A 25872-nucleotide genomic window follows, 5' to 3' on the forward strand; every position below is an offset into this window, starting at 1 on the left:
TCTATCTCCTATCTTGAGACAAAAGTCGTATTGCTATATAGACTATGATTATACACATTTGCTATTTCGAGCCGAGTTTATCTCGCTTATCTATTTCTCAAAATATGTGTTGGTAAGCTTTCGCTTTGGCCAAGTTAATCTTTACTAGTGACAAAAGTCATATTAGTTTCAATTACTTGAAAATCGCTTTGACGAAAAATAGCTTGTGAACAACAACTATATAACGTCCTCTAAGAATGTTTCAATGATTGAAATGAAAGTTTAGAATATAGCCTTGAAAGGATATAAACATTGTGTGATGACTCATACGTGTGTAAGTCCTTATTCCTTGAACCAAAATATGCGTACTTTACTGCTCAGGAAAACCGGAACTGAAGTCCGCGTACCAGTACGCGCACTGCCGGAAGTTCACATCTTGTGAATATCTGCTGGAGTTTGTGAACTAAAAACAAACTTATTCCGGGTACTTAAGTCCGCGTACCAGTATGCGTACTTAAGTGGGTTAGTTTCTAAAAACGATTATTCGTGAACTTAAACTTATATAAACTAAGGAATGCATACTTGCAAACCGTGGATATAAAGTTCATGAATTGATTCGAGTGAATCAAATCGTTTTTTCTTCGATTGTGTCTTATATATTTCTATGAGATCTAAGCCATTGAACAACTCTCTAACTAGTTCTCGTGAGTCATTTGAACTAGTTATGGTTAAGATGAATATGGTTGATATGAAAGTGTTCATATGGCTAACCATTTGGTTTACTACTGTTGAACCAACTAAATGTACATTTTGGGTACGGTTACACAAACCTAAATAAACGTGCATTTCAATTGTGTGTAACAAGCTAAGTTCGATCTAACGGTTGAAAGATATTATCTTGAATCTAATCAGGTTTTCATCTAACGGTGAATATTGAATGCTTTGTTACTAATCTAACATTGATTGCAAACCCTAATTTGAAAGATTATATAAAGGAGAACTCCAGCAACTGGGAAACCTAAACCCCACACCTCATGTGTGATACTAGTTGTATTATCTAGAGTCGATTCTCCTTTAACATTAGGTTTCTATCGAGACCCTGTAGGTTAACGACTTGAAGACTTCATTGGGATTGTGAAGCCAGACTCAACTATTTTCTCTGTAGTTGCGTGATCTGATCTTGCCGTTTCTATCGTATTTGAGTACAATCGTAAGATTGGCTTGAGATTAATTTCTCCGATAGGCAAGATAAAAAAAAGTAGTCACAAACACCTTCGTCTCATTGTTTGTGATTCCACAATATCTTGTTTCGCTAGTCGGTTAAGATTATTGTGAGGTGATTGATAATTCTAGGCTATTATTCGGGAATATAAATCCTGGTTGTCAATAGGTTCCCGTTCACCTTGATTTATCAAAAGACGGAACAAAAACTCGTAGGTATTTCTGTGGGAGACAGATTTATCTATTACCATAGACTTTTCTGTGTGATACATATTTGTTTATTAAAGTCTTCGACTTTGGGTCATAGCAACTCTTAGTTGTGGGTGAGATCAGCTAAGGGAATCAAGTGTGTAGTATCCCGCTGGGATCAGAGACATAAGAAGCGCAACTGTACCTTGGATCAGTGTGAGATTGATTGGGGTTCAACTACAGTCCAGACAGAAGTTAGTTCGTAGTAGGCTAGTGTCTGTAGCGGCTTAATACAGTGTGTGTTTAATCTTGACTAGGTCCCGGGGTTTTTCTGCATTTGCGGTTTCCTCGTTAACAAAACTTCTGGTGTCTGTGTTATTTCTTTTCCGCATTATATTTTGTTATATAATTGAAATATCATAAGTTTTGCGTTAAATCGATCAATTGGGAAATCCAACCTTTGGTTGTTGATTGAAATTGATTGATCCTTGAACATTGGTCTTTGGTACCGTTCAAGTGATTTCTCTTGTATTCAATTAGACTCGCAGATTTCTATTTGCTTGAGTAAGTATTGAATCGAGAAAGTGAGATATAACTCTTTGATATCCTCTTAATAATATTGAGTCTGACTGTCTAGTTTATTCTCTTAAAAGTATATTGGAGTTTGTCCATACAGCTAAGCGAAATATTGGGTGTGGTTGTTAGACCCCCGTTTTTTTATGGTTGAACAGAAGTGAAAGTTGGAGCAACATATCTAAAATTTGGTGGATGAGAAACACCTATATATCATTGTTATAAAAAGGTATGAGATTTGTGTCCATGATAGCTAGGGCTATTTAGAACGACGTTTATGCATGGACGGCCAAGAAAGCTTCCGGTATTGTTAAGTCGCGTGAGGGTGAAAAATATTTGGTTACACAGATACAAACAATGCAAAATAGTGAAAACTTTTTTGTTCATCGTTCCGTATCTTTTGTACCCTGAACCTTTCTCCCTCTCACCATGTTCATCGACCCCATGAAAGATTTGGAGGTTCATCTCGATTGCGATTCCGCTATTATAACCGAGTTCATGGACGATACAATTCCATCCATCAAAGAAGTAACCAACAACGTACCTTTCGAGGTATATATCATCTCTTCTAAAACCCTAATTTTTTGTTATCAATAAAAATTAGTTTAGGTAACTGCATTTTATTTTGAAAAATAGGTTAGTTCTGATTTATTACTAGATTTTGTTAGACATGGGTTTGACAATATTTCGAGCCTTCAATTCGTTGTAAGATTTTGATTTGTTTTTTTAGGTTTGCTTAGCAAAGGAGACTGCTTTAGGGATAATCGTTAGTATAGCCTAAGCTGTTTAATCCAGGGATAGCTTCTCTAGGTTTAATTTTTGCAGGAACCCAAGAACACCTTGGTACTAGAGTAAACCTAAAATATGGCCAGTTCTTCCTGTTAATGGAAAATTACTTATCATTAAACTTCAACTTCAACGCTAATCTTTAACAAAATCAGATTCAGGTATTATCTTCTTCTTCTTTGTTTAATTTCTCACCAATTATATTAGATAGATGATGTAAATTAAGTTTTTTAAGATTTTGTGCAAGAATTGTATTCTTGATTTTAATTATGTGATCTTCACGATTGTGTTGATCAATTTGGAGAGAGAAAGTCTAGCGTGTTATCTCATTCTGCATACCCTATGTGCTGATCTGATTGCTTTGACAATTCTTGATAAGCTTAAAGCTCAGGTCTTTTAGGAATTTGTGTTTATTAAATTTTTAGTATGTGTTATATAATTAAAAGCTGACAGTATTCCCTCAATCTACACACACTATGGCACTGACTTAATTGCTTTTGTAATTCCTAATAAGCTTAAAGCTCAGATGTTCCTTGGACTTGCTGTATAGCCTGTTTATGAATGTTGCAGTATACCTATTACTATTTAATTGTGAGCTGTAAAGAGTCTCAAGTCAGTAATTTACTGTCTAGGAAAAGGATTCTGATTTCGTGGTTATGATGTGTATTTCCTACACGTAGGCTTATGCAGAACTGCTCCAGGAAAATGGTACAAAGATACAAGCATGGTTCTTCTTTAGTTCGAAGGATGGTGTGAATGTGGAATTAACTGTACCGCTCCTCTATTTATTCATGGATTAATAATGTTCATCCAGAAGGTATCACCACCCTTATACTTTGTCCTCCAAACATGATTGCCTCCTGTGTTTTTGCTAAAGTTCCAGATTAAATATTTTCGTTATGTTGATAATGGATTTCTTATGCCCCTGCATCATAAGTTGTCCTCTAGAGTTTCTTCTGCACCGACAAGTTTAGGTAGTTTGAATTTCCAAATCCCTTTTGGCTAGAGCTCATAGTCCTAATGCAAAAACTTTTTTGAAACAAGAACTTGCATGTAACACTATTGCAGGTCTTCGGAGGCTAATATGGGAGCATTGGTCATATTCTCAATGACGATAAATTAACTATGAGAATAGTGGAAAGTTACAAATTGAAAAATGATGACAGTAAGGCATCATTTCTTAAGCTTTAAACGATTTGATTACAAAGGGGTATAGAATTGATTACAGTGACTCGGTTTTGTCTATATTTATTTGTGCTTCATGTTTCCGTTTTGGTTCAGGTAAGTAATTTAGTTTCATTCTAAAGACTGTTAGGTTACAACTTTACTTAATAGTTTTCTTTAGAAATATTCCATTTTCATAATAGAACACTGACAATAATATTGCTCCAGGTGGACGCACAATTGGATTTTCAAGTAATTAATAACTGGAGTTACGAATTTTGGTTTTCATTTCATACTTATTGAAACAGCCGGGTTATGCTCTAACTTTATTACAGTTTGTTCAAATAGTGTATATAGTTTCTTTAATCGATTTTTATTATGGATCCATTTTTTTCCATTCACTCTTCGTTAAAAATTTGTAATCAACCAGTTCTTTTGTTTCAGGAAGATGTCTGTTATGAAAAAATATTTTTTGATGGATTTAAAGACATCTCTACATTATAGGAAAATTATGGGTAAGAAACCAGTAATTTAACATTTGATTCAGTTTTGTTACATATCTTCGAGGGGTTATAAAAGAAAGTTGTTTGTAAACTAAATCCATCAATTGTCTAAGACACGGGTTTCGTCACTTTAATGAGGACTCTAGATTCTAGCATTCAACACTGTACAATAGCTTTAAAGAAGTTTATATGTTTAAGCAGACCAATGAACATAAAGGAATGATGGAAATGCCTACTTGAGCAAATTCATTAATGAAAGTGCGCCAACTATTTGTGATACCTAGCTCAGAAGTTCAAATATTCAAGCAGCTGTTAAGGTTTTCTTTTTTAATCCATTTATTATTTGTTCATTCAATAGATCCAAGGGATAGTCGTATAGATAGATCATTCATATTGCGTTCTATTCAAGTCTTTTTAGAATAGGATGTATTTTAAATTACATTATATTCAAGTCAACATTTGGGGTTGTTCACTTTTAGTTATAAAATTTGACTGGATTTGTAAGTACTACATTATGTGGTTGCATGTTGTATAAGTATTTATAGGTTCCATTCTATGATGTACTTATATAGGTGTACCTATGATTTCCTTCATCTACTATCTGTTGCTCTGGATTTTATGCTTCTGTTTGACATTAAATACTTTTTCATTTCAATGTACCCTTGAACTCTTGAATGTATTTGGATATTTTGTTGTAGCATTTGGAGGTCACTTGCTCAAGAGTATAAGGTGGGGGAGCAAATTTCAGACAGAATGTGGGTGAAAAAAGATGATTCAGTACACAAAAAAATCAAATTAAGAAAACAGAATAACGACAATGCACCGTCTCCAAAATAGCTGTAAGGTACATTTTCTGTTAATACAGACTAAAATTTCTGCCAATTTCATCAAAATATGTACTGTTATCAATCTTCTTTTTTTCTTAATTTATTTTTGATGGCGAATTTCCGAATGAAACTTAAGGTGTTGAATTATTTTAATTTGATTTGCTTATTTATCAGTAAGCATAAGTATCTTTGTGAATTTAATATTTCCAAGACATTTGAAGTAGTGTCTCAAGATGGATAATGTTTACGACTACATTCTCAATCTACTTCATATTATTTTCTTTGTGATCAAGGCACTTCCATTTGAAATGGTATCTGTTGTCTTAACTCAAATGGAAGAACACATGTTTTCAACCATGTAGTTGTGGGTTCGACTCCCACAGATGGCATTGTTACTTATTTGATGCTCACAGAGTGGGAAACCAACAAAGGATATAGAGTCGACCCCAGGGTCTTCGAGAAGCTTTCAAGAAATCTGCTTGCTTCAGTGATATTCCTTCAACTGTGCGCCAAAGTCTGTATCGCTATTTGCCGAAGGTATCTCTCTCATATAACAGAGATCAGTATTTAGATTTCTTTTTAGGTTTTTTTTTTAAACTGATGTAACAAATTGGGGTTTTGACTGTTAGTTGATATTGATTAAAAGTGAAAGTATATGTGTACAATTCGTTTGTTTTTATTGCTTGATTAATAGTTAACATTTAGGTTTTCTGATTTAGTAGGTAAAGAGAACCTGATTCGAAAAATGGGTTTTATTTGCTTCATCTAATTTGATTTAATGTCTATCGTGGTTATCTATTTTCTCTATGGTTTGTGTTTACTATTTTTTTCTGTTTAATCAAAGGCAACATAGATGCTATGATGTTTGTAAAGGTAACGAAAGAAAATTCCAGCTAAAGGATCTAACATTGATTTGTGTTGATGTTTAGCGTTTTTGCTTTTCATTTCTTTGTTGCTACTAAAACTTCGCGCTGCTATTATATCCCTAGCTGAATTGTGTCAGTGTTTCTATGTCTAATTTGTAGTGCTCCGAGAGCACCTGTGATTAGAGATGTAAATACTAACCCAGTTTCAGTTAAAAAGGCCGAAACAAATGCGAATGACAATAGAGCTGTAGACAATTCCTTTCTAATTAAACAAAGTATATTTGCTCTATTGCTAAAAAATGGGTTGTTAATCTTTATATTTTTTGTGAATACTTAGCTGAGTGTATAAACTTTCTTGGTTGTGGTAGTAAGTGTTGACTTAAGAATTTGATGTAGAAGAATGCCCAAAATGCTCGTCTCTTATGGCTTATTCGTATTCAACTTACTACGTACCAATGTACTGGTGACATATTCATTTGCTAAAAATGAAATAGAGAAGTTCATGAAGTTTGACAGGTATATCTGAAAATTATGAGTAGTCTGGCTTACAGTACACCTAATTTTATATTTGAGATAATCGCTCAACTCTGTTCACAAGAGTTGCTCCTACTGCAATGGCTACATGGCATCCTACAATGATAAAGGTGCTCAATTGTTGCTAAACTCCACAGTTTTCAGAGATTCCCAAGAAGACAGCTAAGAATATCTACCCTGGAGTTCACCAACTATTTTTTTCGTGTTTGAATACAAATGTCCTCTTTATTGAAATGAAAAATTAGGTCAAGGAGAACGGAGAATACGCAATGCGAAATTTCGAGTGATTTAATTTGTAATTTTAGGTTTATTGATTTAAAGGGTTAGACTAGCATACGATAGCTTGGCTATAGAACATTTTGTACATCAGTTGAGTCGGATGATTTTGGGGTACACATTGACAGAGATACACAAAATACAAACAATTATAGGAATCAAAATGTTTCTCTAAACATATATGGTTGTGGCTATCTTGGCAACCTCACATGAAGCAACTGAATCATGGTTCAAAATAACATACACCTCTCGATAACTCACCCTAATACCCGTATTTTGTCAATCGCTAAACGAGATATTAATCTAGAATTTTGCATAATAAATTAATTTTTTTTACGAGTTTCTGGTTGAAGGTTGATACTCTCTTCATCCCGTAATAGATGACCTATTCGTTTTTGAATTTTGTAGATCTCATCAGGGATTAATCCAATTGACCAGGAGCCTGACTCTCAAGTAGAAGGTCAGCAGTTCGAGTCTCCGCTCAAAAATCGGCGGTATGGTTTTGGAGATAAATTATTTTAAAATTTTACTGATTATTATCCGTCGGGGCATGGTTAGTCCAGTCGGCCAGGAACCTGACTCTCAAGTAGAAGGTCAGCGGATCGAGTCTCCGCTCAAGAATTCATGGTATATGCACACTTAAATATTAAAGTATCTTCCTGACCATATCTAGGAATCCAGATTGACCGGAAATTGAAAATGGGCTTTTCCCCTACTGCGATTCTGATTGTCCTCATTCAATAGCCCATGCTTTTGAGTTGAAATGATACTCCCTTCGTCCCTAAATAGATGGCATATTTATTTTTAAATTGTGTCCCACTAATAGGTAACCTATATCATTAAACAAGAGATATTTCTAAAACTACCCTTTTAATTGATTATTATTAGAATAAAAAATATGTCTAATTTGATAGCTATATATATGTTTATGTTTGTTATGTAGGTATTTTAAAATGCATTTCAATGGTATAAAGTTTACGAATATCCATGGTATATTTTGAGAGATAAATAATAACTAATTTTTACTAATTATTATACATAAGAGTATAATTGTAAAAAAACTACTTCATATACTTTCCTCCCCTTCTCATTTTAGAAATTATGCAAATTTGAACTAGATCATCTATTCAGGGACGGAAGGAGCATCAAGTAATAACTAAAGAAAAAAAGAGGCATTATTAGGTTAGTGAAGTTTCTAAATATGCCGTTCGCTCCATGAGAAAAAATCGCATCAAAGAATCACATCAACGACATCAAAAGAGTTTTATGGGATTGTAGTAGGCCTAGAATGGGCAGTTAAATGGGGTTGTAGACGTATACAGATTCACACTGATTCAAATAGTGCATTAACCGCTTTTGTGGGAAATGCTTTGCCTTGATTTCTATGGCAGCGTTGGCAAGCAGTGAGTGCTAATTACGATTAAATTCTTTTTGAGCACATGTATCGAGAAGTTAATTTTGTAGCAGATTGTTTAGCTAAAAGGGGTTGTACTCTTAGTGAAGGTGAAAGGATTAACTACGATGGAAGACCAGTTTTTCTATTTTCAGCTGAGCAACCAAATGTATCTTATTTTCGGTTTAAATAGCTATTAAGTTTCTGGGATGTTTACCTATTTTCTTAAGAATTTTTTCTGTAAATATCTCTCCGTATCAATACAATTTTTTGACTTAAAAAATAATATGTAATAAAAATGCCGAGTACGACGAAAACAAGAAACCTTGGTGTAGCAAGTGCAAAATTAAATCTGTAAATGATATACCATGAATGAACGACATTTTTAAATAAATGGGTGGATAATACACCGATACTTATTAACACCTTAGAATATACGCATGCACAAACTGAATTTGGATGTAAAGGATGACAGACATATATCAATATTCGTAATGCTAGGAAAGACAACAGAAAAGTTGATGAAATACACGACCAAAAAATATGTGGATTACCTGGAGTAACACAATGAGGTAATGAAACATTGGTATGGACATTTAACTTGAGTATATATTGGAAATTTAACTTGAGTATATATAGATGTACTTTGAACGCTTTATCACCATATTATTTATTTTCAAATGCAGATTAACAAGGGAGAAAAGGTACACGAGGTGGTTCAACCGAATAAGATATTGGTAATCTAAGAATACAATATAAACAATCAACCTGATAATTTTAAGGTCCAAAAAGCACTCAAGTAAGAAGGCTTTTAGAGGATTCAGATGCTGATAAAACATACCGGGTAGCTTTGCAAGCGATTAGTATTAAAGTAATTTCCATTTTCAAATATGAATCATTGCTTACATATAAAGCTCATATTCTCTATAGGGTTCAGGTCGTGAAGAAAATGTTACACATACTACCAAAGATAAGGACAAGGAGACATCTTATATGGTTTGGAAACGTGTATTAAGAAACAACAATGAAGCAAAGCAGGCAAACACACTAGCCAAAGTGATTTGGCGCAAACTGAAAAAGAAAGTAGACTCCAATAATGATGAGTATGTAGCCAGTGATTGATAAAGTAAGATCAAGTTATTGATATTTTTTACAAGATATTTTTTTTGGTGGAATTGTGTGCCTAAATATTCGATCTATTGGTACCGACTACATTGTAGTCTTTTTTAATGTATTGTTGAAAGTATGTGCCTTAAGAATTTAATATGTTACCTTAGGAATAAAATATGTGAATTTACGAATAAAAGTAGAGGTTGAGCCGGGGCCATAGGCCCCGGTGATACCTAGTGAAGAATAAAAAGGTCTCCTACCTCTATAATTAGGACCATGAACATATCTCATCATTGGATTTGGACTATGAAATTGAGAAGGATATGAATTAGGATAATGATTTAGAAAATCGTCTTTACCAAAATATCCTTATTCTCAGAATCTGCAATAATAAACATAGATCTGGAAGAAAGAACAATCTCTTTACTAAGAATGATATTATGAAGCTCAACACTAGTTTCTGGTGGATATATGACACGAATTGACATCCGGAAGCATCAAGTGAGGAGATCAAACCTGTTACTGTGTCGACGACAATCTTATTATCACTTATAATAGAACCAGCAGCAGCTAAAACATCGATAACAAGTGAAAAACGATTTCCTAAATGAGTTGACTCTATTTTTTTGCGTAGCTGCATAATATGAGTTGTTGAGGCTTGTGGAAAAGTAGTTTGAATGTTGCTTCATAACGTATAAGAGGTAGCAACACTCGCAAAGTAGGGAATGACAGAACCTGACGTTGTTGAGTACAAAAGAAGAATAATAGTGGAATCCTCATCATTCTGGATAAGATAAGCTGGATCATTTGCATCTGGACAACCTCTAGCACCAATAATGTAATTTGTAGTGTGGAACTTTTTTAGAAGAGCAAGAATCAAATATTTACAGGTCAAAAAGTTGTCTCCTTTAGTTTGAGAGTAAAATTTTTAGCTAGTTGATGTAGAGGAATTTTGGAGACGGATTTAGGAGAATCCATAGGTGAAGAGATGATGATGAAGAAATAAAACAGATCTAAGATTAAAACTGGAAAAAAAAAATCAAGAAAGATAATAGTCAAGATCATCTGAGAAACACAATAGACGAGTGAATTCAGATCGAAGAATAAGATTGAAATACAAAGTAGTGGAAGAAGAATCATTCTCATGAAAAACTATAGGTTTGAGCTCATAATGGAGCCACCAATGGCGAAGGTAAAACTTGGATCGATTTTTACCTCTAATACCGACATAGAAGAATTATGTCTCTCATTTCACAGAAAATATAACTTAATTATAGAACAAAACCGACAAAGGTATGTGAAGACTGATTATTTTATTCAAATTATCTACCATTCTATCTACTGAGACATGTCGTATGACTTTAGTATTATGATGAACATTGCAAAGAAGATTGCAAGCTATAAGGAGTAGTCAAGGTAGTCCTTAAAGTTCACTAATTGTTTGACCAGTTCACGAACTTGAACTTATAAATGTAAAGACTTGATTTTTAATATCTCAATTAACTCGCATACATGAACTAAAATGGCCAGCTCGAGAACTAGTCGATTTTGAGATGGTACTGGATATTGTTTATTTTCAGCATACACGAACTGATTTCTCAGTTCACGAACTAGTTGTTTTTTTTTTGATATTTCTTGTACACTATTTATTTTCAAGTGCACAAACCGTTTCGCACAGTTCAAGAACTTGTCCATATAAAAAATCCAAACTTACAAGATGATTTTTTAGTTCACAAACTATTTTGACAGTTCACGAACTGACTTGGTCTTGTGACAAATTAAGCTTGTCGGTTTCAGAACTACTTAACAATTAAACCATATGGTACGTGCACTTTGGTTGCAAACATCTTATTTGTAATTCAAAGCAAACTTCTCACGTTCTTTCATGCATAATCCACATAGAGAAGTTTCGCTTACTTGGAAGTTCTATGCAAGGCAATAGTTCATGACCTTAGCTTTGTTTGCAAGCTACCAAGGTTATTCATCTGTATAATAGAGGACTCCTTGCATATCAGAAACTTAATTATGTGTCCTAGTTGCAGACAAGAGTCGTTCTCTAAAAACCTAGGTTTCCTTTGAGAGACTTTGAAAGACTTCTGAGGGATTCGTGAAGCCCGGCTAGACTATCTTTTACCTGATAATTCTTGTTATCCGAATTTTGTTCTTATTGATCTTTTAAGTTCTCGAAACTTTAGATTAGGAAATTGATTGATATAAATCACAAAGTTCTCTTCGTCTCATACTTTGTGATTCCACAAGAGAGAATTTTAAATCACTTCTGGTCTGATTTATTTAAATTATTCTTGTGGGGTAGTAATGATCAAGGCTTCTCTCTAAGAGTGTAAGTGTACTATATCCTTAAGGATTGTTGGACTTATCCTATTGCGGACAGATTTCCAGACCTTGATTGAAATATATCTAAAGAAAACCAAATAGGTTTTCTGTTAGAGGTAGAATAGTCATAAAAGTCTTCATTTAGGTTGAAGAAACTCCTAGGCCTGTAAATCGTATTGCGTAGGGTCTTCAAAGATCCAAGAGACGTAAAGGAGTGCAACTGAAGTTGAATTACTCGTAGGGTCAATTCGGTCTCAACAACATTTCAGTCTGAAGTATGATAGTAGGCTGGTGTCTATAGCTGCTTAACACATTGTGGTGCTGAAGTTCTGGACTAAATCCCGAGGTTTTCGTGTTAAGTCTGAGGTTTTCATGTTATTTATTTTCTGCATTATATTGTTCATCTTATAATTGAAATATCACAAGTAGTTAGTTAAAATAACCTAGACAACTTTTACGCCTAAAAGACTGTATACAACCTATTAGATTTATTCTTGAGAATTTGTATCATGAAAGAAAGGTTACAAGTTGTAATTGAAATATCACAAGTAGTTATTTAAAATAACTTAGGCAATTTTTACGCCTAAAAGAGTGTATACAACCTATTAGATTTATTCTTGAGAATTTGTATCATGAAAGAAAGATTACAAGAGTTGTTCTTAAGGAAATTTGGTTCGTAAAGTTGGGTACAAAATAGGTTATTATTTGGATATTGATTTCTGAGATCTTCTAAGTTAAACTTGTCTTTGTTTCAGGTATCGGATCTCATTGTTGATCGGTGATTGTAACAAGTTTGTCCATCCAGGTTTCCGAATTAAAATTTGGTGATTTGCTCGGTATCCCTCTTTTTCAATAAAAAACTAGGTGACTATTAGTGAGAACTTCTAAAATCTTGATTTGTCCGAGTATTGTGAAATTTTCTCGTGGATTAAGTTGTCGAAGAAACCGATACTCTGACATACTTTGTACATGATATGTAAGACGAACAAACGCGCAATCACACACCACCAAAATTCATGCACAAAAATCTCTTCAATAAGGGTTACTAGCCCTTAACCCGTGCCGTAACGGCACGGGCCATGATGTTGGTTCATTTTTAATATATCGTATAATTTGTGTCCCGAAGACTTATCAACTCCTTATGATTTAATATGGGTTTGTCATAAAAAATAGTCGGGATTTTCCTCTTTTTTTTTCTTTTTTTTCCTTTAATATTTTACCGCCGGAGATTTGCTCAAACGAAAGAAATATAATCTTAACTTCCAGACAATTTTTTATTTAGGTTCATTGCTTATAATGAGATAATTCTCTACATGAACATGGAAGTTTAAATATTTTTGGGAAATATTTCGTCAGCAACGCTCATCTCAGTGAAATCAACTAATCAATATCGTCCATAAAAGTCTCCCCATGCTCCTATTTCGCTCCAGCTGACTCATTTATCATGGTCATGTTGTCGATCCTCCAAATAGGCAGAAAATAATATTTTTTTGCATCGAACGGATGATACAAACTCTCCAATATGACATGATTTCCTGTAATTTTTCAACACCCATCAGATGACAATGTTTAAAATGTGTACCAATTACCTTTTCGAAGGGATTGTATATATGCAAACCTCTGCCATTAAATCTTCAACAAAGTATTGTTCCCAATAGTTCGTCTTAACGAAGGCTTTGGTAACTTCAAAAGTCTTGAACATTTTGTCACTTCCATATGTTCTTACCTTCACTTGGAATACAATCTGGCGATACATTACCTCATAAAGAACCTTGAACACATATTGTACTCCCTGATCCTATTTCAAATTTATAGGTTGCCAATAGATCCTTTACCAAAAGTTGACATCTTCTACATTGAATATTTATTAAAAAAAATTATGGTATTGTAGATCGTTGCTTTCTAAGATTGTAGTTTTCAAAATTGGTCTCTTCAAGTCCCACGGCTTTCTAAGTTTATATATCATGTTTGTTTTTAACATTTTAGCAGCCATATTATGTTTGTTACTAACTTTAAACTTGATGTCATCTTCTACTGTGAGCTTTATGTGATTTCAGAATCGAAATAGTTATACCTCTTTCATTCGTATCAAGTAATCCGTCGTATATCCCAACAATTCTTTTACAACAACTCCTTTCTTTTGTCGTTTCCGGACCATCGGTAGCCATTATTATCAAACACAATCTGTCTAATTTTTGTTGATGTTATGTATTTGCAATGTTCTTTTTTCTTAAATAAATAGATTGTGGAAAAACTAAAAAAAAAAAGAACATAAGTATTTCATCGGGTCTAAGTTACTATATCCAAAATACTCCGGACACTGCTTCTGGTGCCTTGTTTCCTCAAATTCATCGTTGCACTCTAGACAGTACATGCAACACCAATCATTTGCGAAGTGAGCTATTTGCGCAAGTGTGGTCAATGTATCCCTTACCTGTAATAATAATAACAACACGTCAATTTTTTTCAAGGCGTCCAGTTGTAAATGGTATGAATCTAATGGATGTACCTCAATCTTAGATATCACCTTCTTCTCACATAACATAGCAATTGAGGAAGGACAAATCTTGACCACTCTTTACATAGGCAGAGTTAGCCAAACTATGTTTTGAAATTGTCTTACGTGGAAATTATTATTAATCCATATTTTAGTCGGCTCCTATCGAAGCCGATCTAATTAGTCCTATAGAAAGTTAATCTTAAATTTTTGACCTTATTTCTTGACCAAATTATTGAAGTATTCTCAGTCATGTTCTGCTTTGTGAGATCTACCCATCTGTATCTACTCTACCTTCTAACCCAGTGAATGAAACCTATACATATTGATCCGTAATTTGATATTGTTGATTTGTAATTAAGAGGTCGCATGATTTGAGAATGTAAATATAAAAAATATTCTATAAACATCGGAGGAGAAATTTAGATTTATGATTTAGAGTTTTTTATGATGATTTTGATGAACAAACAAATATTTTCAAAAAGTTGTTGTCTTTGTAGGTAGTTGTCGCGAAACAACTCGACATTGATGGTCTTTCAGGAAAAAAAATGTAATAGTACTTGAAAGAGCGATAATGTTCTCTTACGCGGGCATACCAATTGCCTTTATATAATACAGATATCATTTCGATGATGCAACAGTCATAATCATTTTGTCTTATATGTTCCGGTATCATCCTCGAAATATTTGATTTTTGTCCTTATCAATTACATCTTTTACAATACAATGTTGCATGTTTTGTGAAGATTTTTTTTTACTCGGTCAATAAAACTCACTAAAAAGCAAAAACTATTATTATCCACTACTATTACCAACACCCACCACCATAAAGACCATCCACTGCCACTATTTCTTCCACCAATAGTAATGTTACCGCCTCCGCCATTCACAAACACCCGCCACCGTTTATACTAACCCTACTTCCACTACCACCATTAGAATTAATATAGCTTTTAGTACAATTATTTATTAATAAAATTATGTATTTATGTTAGATTATTAAAGAGACTTTTATAATAGAAATTTAATTAATCATTATGAACAATCAATGAGACACTAATTAATAAAGTATTTAAAAATGGTTAAGTTAAACAAACCCCAGCGATAAATTTATCTTTGCCAAGGACAAATCCTGACCACTCTTTACATAGACAAATCGATAATAAATAATTTCATATGTTCTGATCTTGATTCGTGTCGTTCGTTTAGTTATTACATAACATGGCAATTAATTGCACCAATTTTTTAAAATGGACATGTGTTTTATTGAGTTTATTTTAACATTAGAATGATCAACCACGTTTTATACTTTATAATATAACGTTACATATTTTGTGGCATTACAAAATTAGCATAATATGTTTTTGTTCACCAATACCCGCCACCACCATAAAACCATATGAATCCATTTTTTGTATCCACCACCACCTAGTGGCAGAGCCAAGGGTTGACTAACCTGGCTCTAACCCCTTAAATTTTTAATAACTACATGAATTTTTTAGTTTATTTTATAAATAGTACTTTGTCCATATATATTTATGGTTTAGTCCACCAAAGTTTACATGTTTCTTTTTTTTTTAAAAAGTAGGCCTCCTCAATGTCAATTTTTGACTCCACCACTGCCACCATCACTGCCGCCCACCCCATGTAGGTTGTTGGACGTAATTCTAATTTTCAATCACAAATGCCATGTATGAGGTTTAGATTGAACAAAATGTCGTCAATTGATTGGTTTCATTATTTTTTTTTCAGTGTATATATTCTTTTTTGTATTGCAATCAATTTTATTTTAACATTAAAAAATCATAATTTATACGATATAATATCAAAGATAACAGGGGTACCATTTGGGTAATCCAACTACGATCATGAAAATATTATCTTGTATGATATCATCCCGGAAATATATGATACCTTTCTTTATCAAAAGTGTTAAAAACAACCAACCACATCTTCCACACTACGATGTTATCGATGTTATAACGATAACATAAAATTAATATTGTCCATCACTACTCACCAGCACTCACCGTCACTACTTCTTCCACCACAAACCAGGGGTGAAGCCATGATTTTGAGGAAAGATGGAGAAAAACTCTTGGCAAGTTGGATACATGTGAAAAATGGACTTCGTATCCCATTTTATGATAAAAGAACAAAAATAAATATAATTGTGCTTGGCGGCGCCCTTAACCACCACTAATCTTTCAGCCTCCACCTCTTGTACTACTCATTGTCGCAAAAAATGTCTATTGATATTATTTATCGAAATTACTTATTAATAGAAATACATATTATAATTAATTAAGAAAACATTTATAATTAAAAAATGATTAGTCATTTATTATGAGCAATTAGTGAAACACATATTAATAAAACACTTTATAATGAATAGATTATTTATTATGTGCAATTAGTGAAACACTAATTAATAAAACAATTATGATATTTAAGTTGAACAACCCACCACCGTTGATTTATCTTTTCTATTAATTCCAATCAAGATGGAACACTGGTTAGAGGCCACTCTTATGACACAATAGGTCATGAGTTCGAACCTTCCCGTTATAATTTTTGAAAATCCATATCTTGACTTGAGTATTCATTTTTCATTCATAATATTGGAGTTAATGACACGCGTGCGAGTTACAGGGGTGTCAGGAGAACCACATCCCTTGATTTATCTTTGTCTGGACAAATCCTGACCACCACTAACACATGCTAACTTATCCTAGCTTTGTTTTGTAATAATGATGGCTTAGTTTAGTTGTGGTACTGGTACACCCCAAACCCAAAAAACGATTTTTTGGGGACTACTCAAAAAATGGGGGGGATTACTCTCAAGTTTTTGGGGTGGTTATTGGTAGTAATTTCCAATTACCCCTTATCTGATTTTTTTTAAATACCTACTTTACCCTTAATGATTAACTTAGTTAGTATGATGATTAATTAATGTTAGTGTTATGATTAGTAACTGATTAGTTAGTGATTAGTGAGTTATATTAGTAGGATTGTTTTGTTATAACATTATTATTGAGAGATAAGAAGAAGAATAAGAAGGAAATATGAAGAAGAAGATGGGTGATCCCAAAAAATCTTTTTTTGAGTTTAGTAATTATGATTTGAGTGATTCATGTGATGGTACTTCAGAATCAGAATCAGAACCCCCTTCACCTCATTTTGTATTTGTCAATACTTCTAATGATCCAAATATGAGTTATTTGTTAGATGATGAAAACTTTTTTCCCCAATCTCAAGCTAACCAAACAAATGATGGATTTCATCAACCACAACCTGAAGATGAAGCTATGGGTACCCAGGTATGCCTCATATTTAGTTAATGTAGCTTGAATTGTGCAAAAATTTTGCCAAACTCAAAATTTGTGGAAAAACTTCGGTGAGGTAAACCTAGTTCGGTTACCAAATTTAGCTTGCGAGGTAACCGAACTGTTCTTAATGTGTAGTTCGGTTACTAAATTGAGCAGACGCAGGTAACCGAACTACATGTTAATGGTGGTTTTTTAAAGTTCGGTTACAGTGCACTGTTCGGTTGAGTAGATATCAGCACTTTTGATACCGAACTTTCTGTTCGGTAAGGTCGCATAAAAATATAAATACAGTGTTTCTAGCCGAACCTCTGAGTTCGGTTTAGTCGAGTTTTTCAATTTCATTTCCGAACTTGTACATAGAAAATCTAAAGCTCGAGTTCGGTAAGACCCCAATTTATTTATGTAAACTACACTACCGAACTTTGTGTTTGGTAGGGTCGATAAAAAAGTTTACATTACCGAACTTGTAAGGAATTTTTTTTTATGGTATTGACGTTGTGTTATTACTTGTAGGTTCCATGTGATCCAATATAACCAATGGAAAACCAACCTTCCCCAGCTGGTATTTTGTACGATGACACATCCCATCACTACATCAATGACTTGGTATTCCAAAATCCGGAAGATGCAAAGAGTTGGGCTAGACAACATGCACAAAAAGACATGTGCGTATTAGTATTGAATGGGAGGAAAGCAAAACTCGGTTTGAAATGGTTTGTGAGAGAAGCGGTGATCCCGATAAAAGCCACAAGAGGAAGGGTTATGTTTATAAAGGAGAGACAAATAGGAAGAACAAAACTTTCTCAAAGAAGATTAATTACCCATTCAAGCTTGCATTTAATTACAACGAAGATAAGGGTGGATGGGTTCTCTACAGGGTTATGCAAGGTTGTCATAATCATCCTCGTCCGGAGCATCTTGAAGGACATTTCATGGCAGCAAAGCTAACTCCTAAAGAGATGGACAAGGTAGCTAAAATGAGGACAATAGGTATTTCACCGGTTCAAATGCTCCAAATACTAAAGGAGGATAACAAGGATAACCACTCATCTTTTTCCACAATTTACAATGCAATTGAGACAATTAGAAGGAAGGAATGGAGAGATAGACAAGTAATGCAACAATTGTTTTTTTTTTGGCCCAAGAGAAAAACTACGCGGTTCAAAAGGATGTGGATTCGGAAGGAGAGATAACACAACTTTTTATTGCGCATCCGACGAGTGTTCAATTGGCTCAATGCTTTCATCAAGTTCTAATAATGGATTGCACTTATCAGACGAACAAGTACGAGATGCATTGTTATGATCCTACGAAAAGAACATAACATTATTAATACTTGACGAAACACTATTAATACGAAAAGAACGTAACACTATGAACTTAAAGAATACCTTTGTCGCATAGATCTTCGCAGCCCATGAGTGTTTGTAGCCAAACAATTTTGCCCCTCCATCATTTGGAGTACCATAAGTTGGGTCCACTGGTGGCAAACACAAATAAGGATGGGGAATGTGTGAGTATCTTTTGCTAGGCGGCTTCGGCTTCTTTTTCTCTTTAACAGGAACAATTTCTTGCTCTTCTTCATCATCATCCTATCCCTATTCTCCATCCTCTTCCTCTTCTTCTTCATCATCATCCTTTCTCTCTTCTCCATCCTCTTCCTCATCTTCATCGTCTCCCTCCTCTTCCTCCTCTTGTCCTTCTCCTTCTTTGCCGGGTTCTAGTTCTTCTTCTTCTACATTTTCTTGGTCTTCATTTCCTTGCTCTTGTTAAACCTCTTCATTTCCTTGGACTTCATTTCATTGCTCTTCTTCATCATCATTCTCTTCTTCAATAACATTATCAATTGTATTCTCCATCACCTCTTCATTGACATCTTGGATTACATCACGAACATTATCTTGGTTGACTTCCAGTAACAAGCCCCATCCATGTTTAGCATTTGTGGCACCATGTTTTCGGAAATCTAAATGTTTTGCTCCACGGGGGGGTGGGAGTTTTCAAATCCTCATCTAGTTGTAGTCTCAATCCTTTTCCTTTGTTCCTAATGAACAAAAACCAAAGTATTAGCTAAACATAAGAGAATATTGTGTTACCAAATCAAATAGAAATAAAGAATAAAGTAAACACAACACTTGTGATTAGTAGACTATAGTTCGGTTACCATTTTTTTTTTTTTTGCATCGTAACCGAACTACATATTTCAAAAGTTCAGTTAGCCATAAAATTATCGACAAAACCGAACTCATTCTTAACTTTTGAAAATTTTAGTTCAGTTACGGGAGTTATTTTTGCGAGCACACCGAACTAAATTTCAAAAGTTCGGTTAGCAAGAGAAATTATCGACAAAACCGAACTCATTCTTTCAAAGGAAAAATTGAGTTCGGTAACGCGAGATTTTTTTTCGAGTAGACCGAACTGTGTAGTTCAGTCACCGAATATTTTTCAATTTTTTGCGAGCACACCGAACTGTTCTTATTTTTGGAGTTCGGTTAGCAATTCTAGGGTTACACAAAAAATTCTCCTAGCCGAAATGTCTACTATAACTACCATTTTCAATGGGTTTTGATGATTTCTAATCGATTTCTTCAACAAATAACGAATTGAAAAGAATGGGTACGAAGGAAATTACCCGCGAATTTGCATTTCACTTGAATCGGACTTCTTGGTTGCTGTTGGATGATTGATTTTGCCTCTGAACGGTGGTTCAAGTTCTTTTTGAAGTAGCAATTTTTTGGGAGATTCACTATATGTGGGAGTCCCGGACTCAATCCTGGAAGTCTGGCTGTTTGCTTGGCACGCATTGCTTATGAAGATTGATTAACCGACGATGAAATTTTTTCGAATCGACGATTAACGTCGATGTTGGCGAAGAAGAAGAAAAGAGAGAAGAAGAAGAAAAGAATAATCAGTTTTGAAACTGATTTTAAGTTTTTATTAAGGTTTTAATTAGGATTTAATTAGTGGGTTAGATTAGTGGGTAGTGGGTTAGATTAGTGGGTTATTAGGATTAGTTATAACCTTAATTAGAATAAGGGCAGATTAGTCTTCCCTAATCTTTTAAGACACCCCTTATAATGTAGGGTGGACATTTGTATCACAAAATAGTCCCCCACCTTTTTTGAGTAGTCCCCAAAAAAAAATCGTTCAACCCAAAGAGAGACTCTCCTTGTTGGACATTTAGGAGTGACTAGGCCAATACGTAGTAGGACTTATGGTGAGGTACCTGCCACTGTCAAACATGCCTTGCACTTCTGTCTTCTGCAAATGAAATCCGACTTCGATTAAGACCTTCTTCATCCGGATTGGGATTCAGACAGTATGGTTCCCATTTTTGAGTGTGACCGAGATTTCTTCTCAGAGATCCTACACTTTCTTCCTCACATTCCCGAACAAGTGTGTGGAGTTCTGGTTGTGTCTCGCCGAATTACTGTGTATTTTTGTACTGAACCTCTACAACTCTGCCGGAAAAATATTATAAGTAAAGAAGAAAAATAACCGCCTCTTCAACTCTGCAGTCTGCAATTAGGTAATTCCTCATTCAATTTGCGACCCCTTGGCTCAGTGTTATGTTCTCCTTAATTTCTATCTACCAATTGATCATTTGATTGTAGGGTTTGCGGTCTTTCTTTTAGGGTTTTGAGATCGCTACGGATTATGATCATTTCTTGTGTTATCCATGGTTTTTCTTTTTTCTGTGAATATTTTTTCATTTTTTTTTTTGATGAAAATTTAGGTAGACTCATCTGCTTCATCTGGATGGTGGAAGAGCCCGCCAGCAAAGACAGAAGCTAGAAGAAAGAATGATAGACCATCAAAAGACTTTTGTCTTGGCCTATCCATGTCTCTTTCGCTATCGCTCTACGGGTGTTCTCGTGTTCGAATTTGAGAAATCGGATTTGAACATTACAGGTAAATATGATTTTCTTTTAACAAATTTATTACTTTCGTGGTCTTTTTCATGTGATCTGAATTGATGCTTTCAAGTTAATATGCTAGCATTTTATTTTTTTACTAGAGATGAGATGTATGGAAGTGACTAGAGATAATATTGGATGGGATCCTGAGGCTTTCTCCGAAAATGTACCTATACCCTTCGGGAGTTGGGTTGACTGTACAGCTTTTGATCCTATTCTTGTTATGATTGTGGAGGGAGATGACGCTGTTCAAAAAGTTCGTGAATCGATATCCAAGAAGCAACAACCACCCTTCTGGATTGTCAAGTAAGCTTAAAACTCGTCGCTGTTTTCAATTTATTTCAATTCCAAAACAACCTATTCACCATACAGAATCACGACTGTACAAAATCCATGTCAAGATTTGTTGTTATGCCGAACCTCTAGTCCTGCATAATGAGAATTACAGGAAATCCATGGTGTACAGAAATGAGGTTGTATGATGTGAACATTGCAAAAAAATAGAGACTCAACTCCCGTTTCCTAGATCATCATGTTTCAGTTTTTCTCTTTTAGTGGCCAATGAGTTAGACTAATCCTTATCTTACTTAAACATACAATTTTTTGGAGAACTTTTGTATCTGACATTCAAGTCAACCTAGACTTGAGCGGTGACTCTCCATTTTTGGGCCTACGAGAAATCATTGGTGATCACTGTCCATTTGCATCATAAAGCACTCTCTTTTATGTGATTATGAAAGCTACCAATTTCTGCATGTATATATTCATAATGAAGCACCCAACCATGGCCGTATATGTTAATGAACATTGGGAACTAATAGCCAACAATCATAAGAAGGACAGGATCTGTCTAAAGGTTAAGTCTCCAAGTCCAAAGTGAATGAGTAGTTTACATGACTCACAGGAGGACCTTTTATCGTTTTGCATGTTTACTTTTAATGGCATAAAGCATCTGCTATCTGTGCATTATATATCTCCATTTCTATGTGACTGGAGAAAGACGGTCTGCACCAGCGATTCATGGGAGGCGAAACCAGAAGATACTGAAATATGGTTCGGTTCTGTTAACTTTATGGTTTCGCACATTAAATATCAATGGCATAAAGCCTCTGTATTTTTCATATATCTCCGTTTCTGTGTGACAGGAGAGAGGCTGTCCACCAGCAATTCATGGGAGCAGGCAAAAATATATATTGATTTGTGGTTCGGTTCCATTGACTTTAACGAAACCACGAAACCATAGACTTTGACAAAGCAGTTCGTCAAAGTAAAAAGGTAGTAATCGTGCTTCCAGGGGGGAACATATACGGCCCATTGCACGAAGTAAAAGATATATGGAAGCTAGATGCCTCCTACGAGATAAAACAGTAAGTTACTGTGACACAGCTCTGAGAATGTTTTAAATTATTTTTCTTCTGAAGGGCAAAGAGTTCATGCTAAACATTCGAAGAGTTTCTGGATTTTGTTGTAGAACAATATTCACTTGACTTGCTTGCTAGGTAATAAGCGATGTCTTAGGATACAGAGTTGTGACTGTTTTGCCTTTTACCTTTGCTTACAATTGCAGAAATTCTTAGTTGCCTCGTGTCCTGCAAAAATCCATTTATTTATTTCTTGTTGTTAGTTTGCTATGATAAGAAAATGTACTAGAATCCATGTTTTACTTTCGTAGGATAGTACGGGACTTGGGATTGTTATTGCTATTTTTGGTTGATTTTTGAACTTTAACCTTATCTACACATTTGGCCGTGTTCAATATTTATGTATGACAAGTTTCTGAGTCTCTGACACAACGAAGTTGAGTTTCTTTAACACTTATGTCTTACTGTGTCACTGTTCTAGGATAAGAATCAGTGATGATGCATACATCTTTGTGCTATTTAGATGGCATTTCTATACATCTTTGTCTTGAATTTCTGTACATTATTTGACCTTCATTTCTTCATAAATGGGTACAATTATCTCCTATATCCATTTGATGGTTTGAAAGCACCGTGATATTCGTTTAATGATCATCTTGCTCACATAAATTTTTCCTATGAAGAAGCTCCTTCTGATAGACTTTTATGCTGGAATTCTTCATTTTTTTAGTCCTTCAATTTATCTTATGGTTGAACCTAGAAACCAACTTTTCTTTCAGTTAGTAACCAATGTTTTATGTTATCACTTTATTGTTAGAGCATGTTTGTGGGTGTCTTTCTTTATTTGGCCGGATGCTCAAAACATTAAATCACGCTGTGATTGTCCGTACATGCTGGAATCTGTTTAGCTTTCTAGATGGCAATGTTCTTGAAAATAAGATAAAGAATGGTGGTCTAATATTTTATTTTTTGTTTACCTATTTTCTTTTGATTGCTTCTTTAATCTGTTCATTTGACCATTAGATTCTGCGTTCGCTAAATTTGTATTGTTATTGATATTGTGGCATGAACATGAATAAGTTGTTTCTTGATTTCGTTGAATCTATTAGGCATAGCATGGGGACGTTTCCTAATGGATTATCATCTAGGCTGGCAGTACATAGATAGCCGCAGTAATTGAATTCCAAGTTATATACTTAATACTTGCAGTAAGTAGTTTCTCTTTATGTTGGTTAATCACCTTTTGCATGAACTCTTAATTTTTATCTTTCAGGGACTTTAAAGCCAATTTTTTCATGGAAAAGATGTGTCTTATTAATCAAGCCTTTAGCTTCCCTGGAGCGTTGTGTTGGTGAAATTTTGGATGCTATTGAGGCCAACAGTTTCGGCATCAGGGGTGTGCTAGTAACCCTGCATCTCTGGTTTTATTTAATGACGTACTTAATTTTGGTATCATGCTCAAATCAGTTGTGTTGCGGTTGTGTAATTAAACTTAATGTTAGGTTTAAAGCTTGTGAAAAAAGCTAAACACCCTAGCATGGCGTGGCCTACTGATTCTGTTTCATACGGAGATGCGTATGGTGTTGCCGTGGTTGTTTATAATTTCAAATCAAGTTTTAAGATTGTGCCCGGGGATTCAAATATCAAGAATATCAACTGTAGGAAGAAAGTGTCTGAAATTAGCAGGTAAGGATTTGAAATGATCACAATTTAATTTTGAATGATTGTTTTATCATACTCGTTCAGTGGTTTAATGTTTCTGTGTTTCTTATAAGATTTGTATTGTTAATTTGTTTGCACAGCAACTACCTTTACAAACGCGAGCTATTGGAAGCTGCTTCCGATTTTTTTGAGTATGGATTTAATGTTTGGACACGGGAAGATGAATGTATGTTTGAGGCATCTTGGTCTCATCCCGTTGCTGTAATTAATTTTACATGTTCTCTTTCTATTTACTAGTATAACAAGCACGTGCGATGCGCCTGCCGCTCTTTCTAAATATAACAGTCAGCCCATGAGCCAACCAACAAACACTTTAGTAAAACCTCTATTGCCGATCAGATAAAGTATAGGTGAATCTCATACCAAAACTTTGTTGTGCTGATATATTATAATTCAGAGTAAATTTCATACATTATAACATGCTCAAGGTCGAGACTTCACAAAATTGGGTAAAAAATATACCTACCCAAAAGGATATAGTAAATATATATGCAGAGTGATAATACTTAATATAGAAGCATATACATCTTTCCACTGGCTTCCATAACAATCTGCAGGTCATGTACCACCTTCTATCATCTTTTACTCATGTTTCAGATGTGCGATGCAGTAGCAACAACCCATTTGCCTTCTGCATTGATATCAACTCACTACTACTCTGTATATAAATTGAATGCAAAAATAGTGAATAAGGTACTGTATGGGGCAATGACATAATAGTGGAATTGTACTCGCAAGTTGGTGATTCAAAAATCCAAAAATGCCTACGTAACACTATTCTATACCTTTTCAAAATTTCAGCTCAGCTAAAATTGAATGTAGTAAGCTTGTTAAAAAAAATAAAATGAAATGATAGAAAACGCGCTTAATTCACGCTGTTTCCACGCACTCCATCGTGGCCGTGGTTGGATGGAATTTTAGGACATTACACGTCAGTGATGAGTGTATAAGAAAGAGAAAAACTAGATCTAAATCTTAGTCGTTCATTCAGATTAAAGGGAAACCATCGTTCCCTCGCTTATATCAAAATCCCGCGAAATCTGTTGACCAAGACTTAAAACTTTAGAACTCATATACGAAGAAAATTTAACAGCAGATCTCAAATCTCAACAAATTTCTTCAAATTAATTACAAATTAAGACGAGTAATAGTGTAAGTTTCTTGTAACATCTTCTTCTTTTTTTTCCTTAATTCTTCGCAAACAATAATTTTTCTGTTTTTATGTCTGTATATATCGATTTGTTTACTCAAATTGTTAAATTGTTGTTTCAATGTATTCTGGTTTAAGAGG

At 34.4% G+C, this 25872-nt stretch overlaps 2 long non-coding RNA genes across 8 annotated transcripts; both read left to right on the forward strand.

The window, feature by feature from the left end:
• Positions 1–2261: 2261 nt before the first annotated feature.
• On the forward strand, positions 2262–5921 carry LOC113348996. 5 transcript variants are annotated; one of them, XR_003359867.1, is made up of 6 exons: positions 2262–2514; positions 3429–3565; positions 3817–4224; positions 4357–4427; positions 5114–5259; positions 5536–5921. It is a non-coding gene; the product is annotated as an uncharacterized LOC113348996 (long non-coding RNA). The 5 variants fall into 5 exon arrangements; XR_003359866.1 differs by having other exon boundaries at positions 3817–4029; positions 4141–4427; XR_003359865.1 differs by having other exon boundaries at positions 3817–3913; positions 4141–4427.
• Positions 5922–20814: 14893 nt separating this feature from the next.
• Positions 20815–24858, forward strand: LOC113348998. Of its 3 annotated transcripts, none has more exons than XR_003359870.1 (7): positions 20815–21110; positions 21318–21493; positions 21600–22551; positions 22644–22865; positions 24133–24255; positions 24362–24545; positions 24662–24858. It is a non-coding gene; the product is annotated as an uncharacterized LOC113348998 (long non-coding RNA). The 3 variants fall into 3 exon arrangements; XR_003359871.1 differs by having other exon boundaries at positions 21600–21804; positions 22403–22551; positions 24133–24545; XR_003359869.1 differs by having other exon boundaries at positions 24133–24545.
• Positions 24859–25872: the final 1014 nt, after the last annotated feature.

This window comes from Papaver somniferum, chromosome 2, assembly GCF_003573695.1.
Source record: "Papaver somniferum cultivar HN1 chromosome 2, ASM357369v1, whole genome shotgun sequence".
NCBI lineage: Eukaryota > Viridiplantae > Streptophyta > Magnoliopsida > Ranunculales > Papaveraceae > Papaver > Papaver somniferum.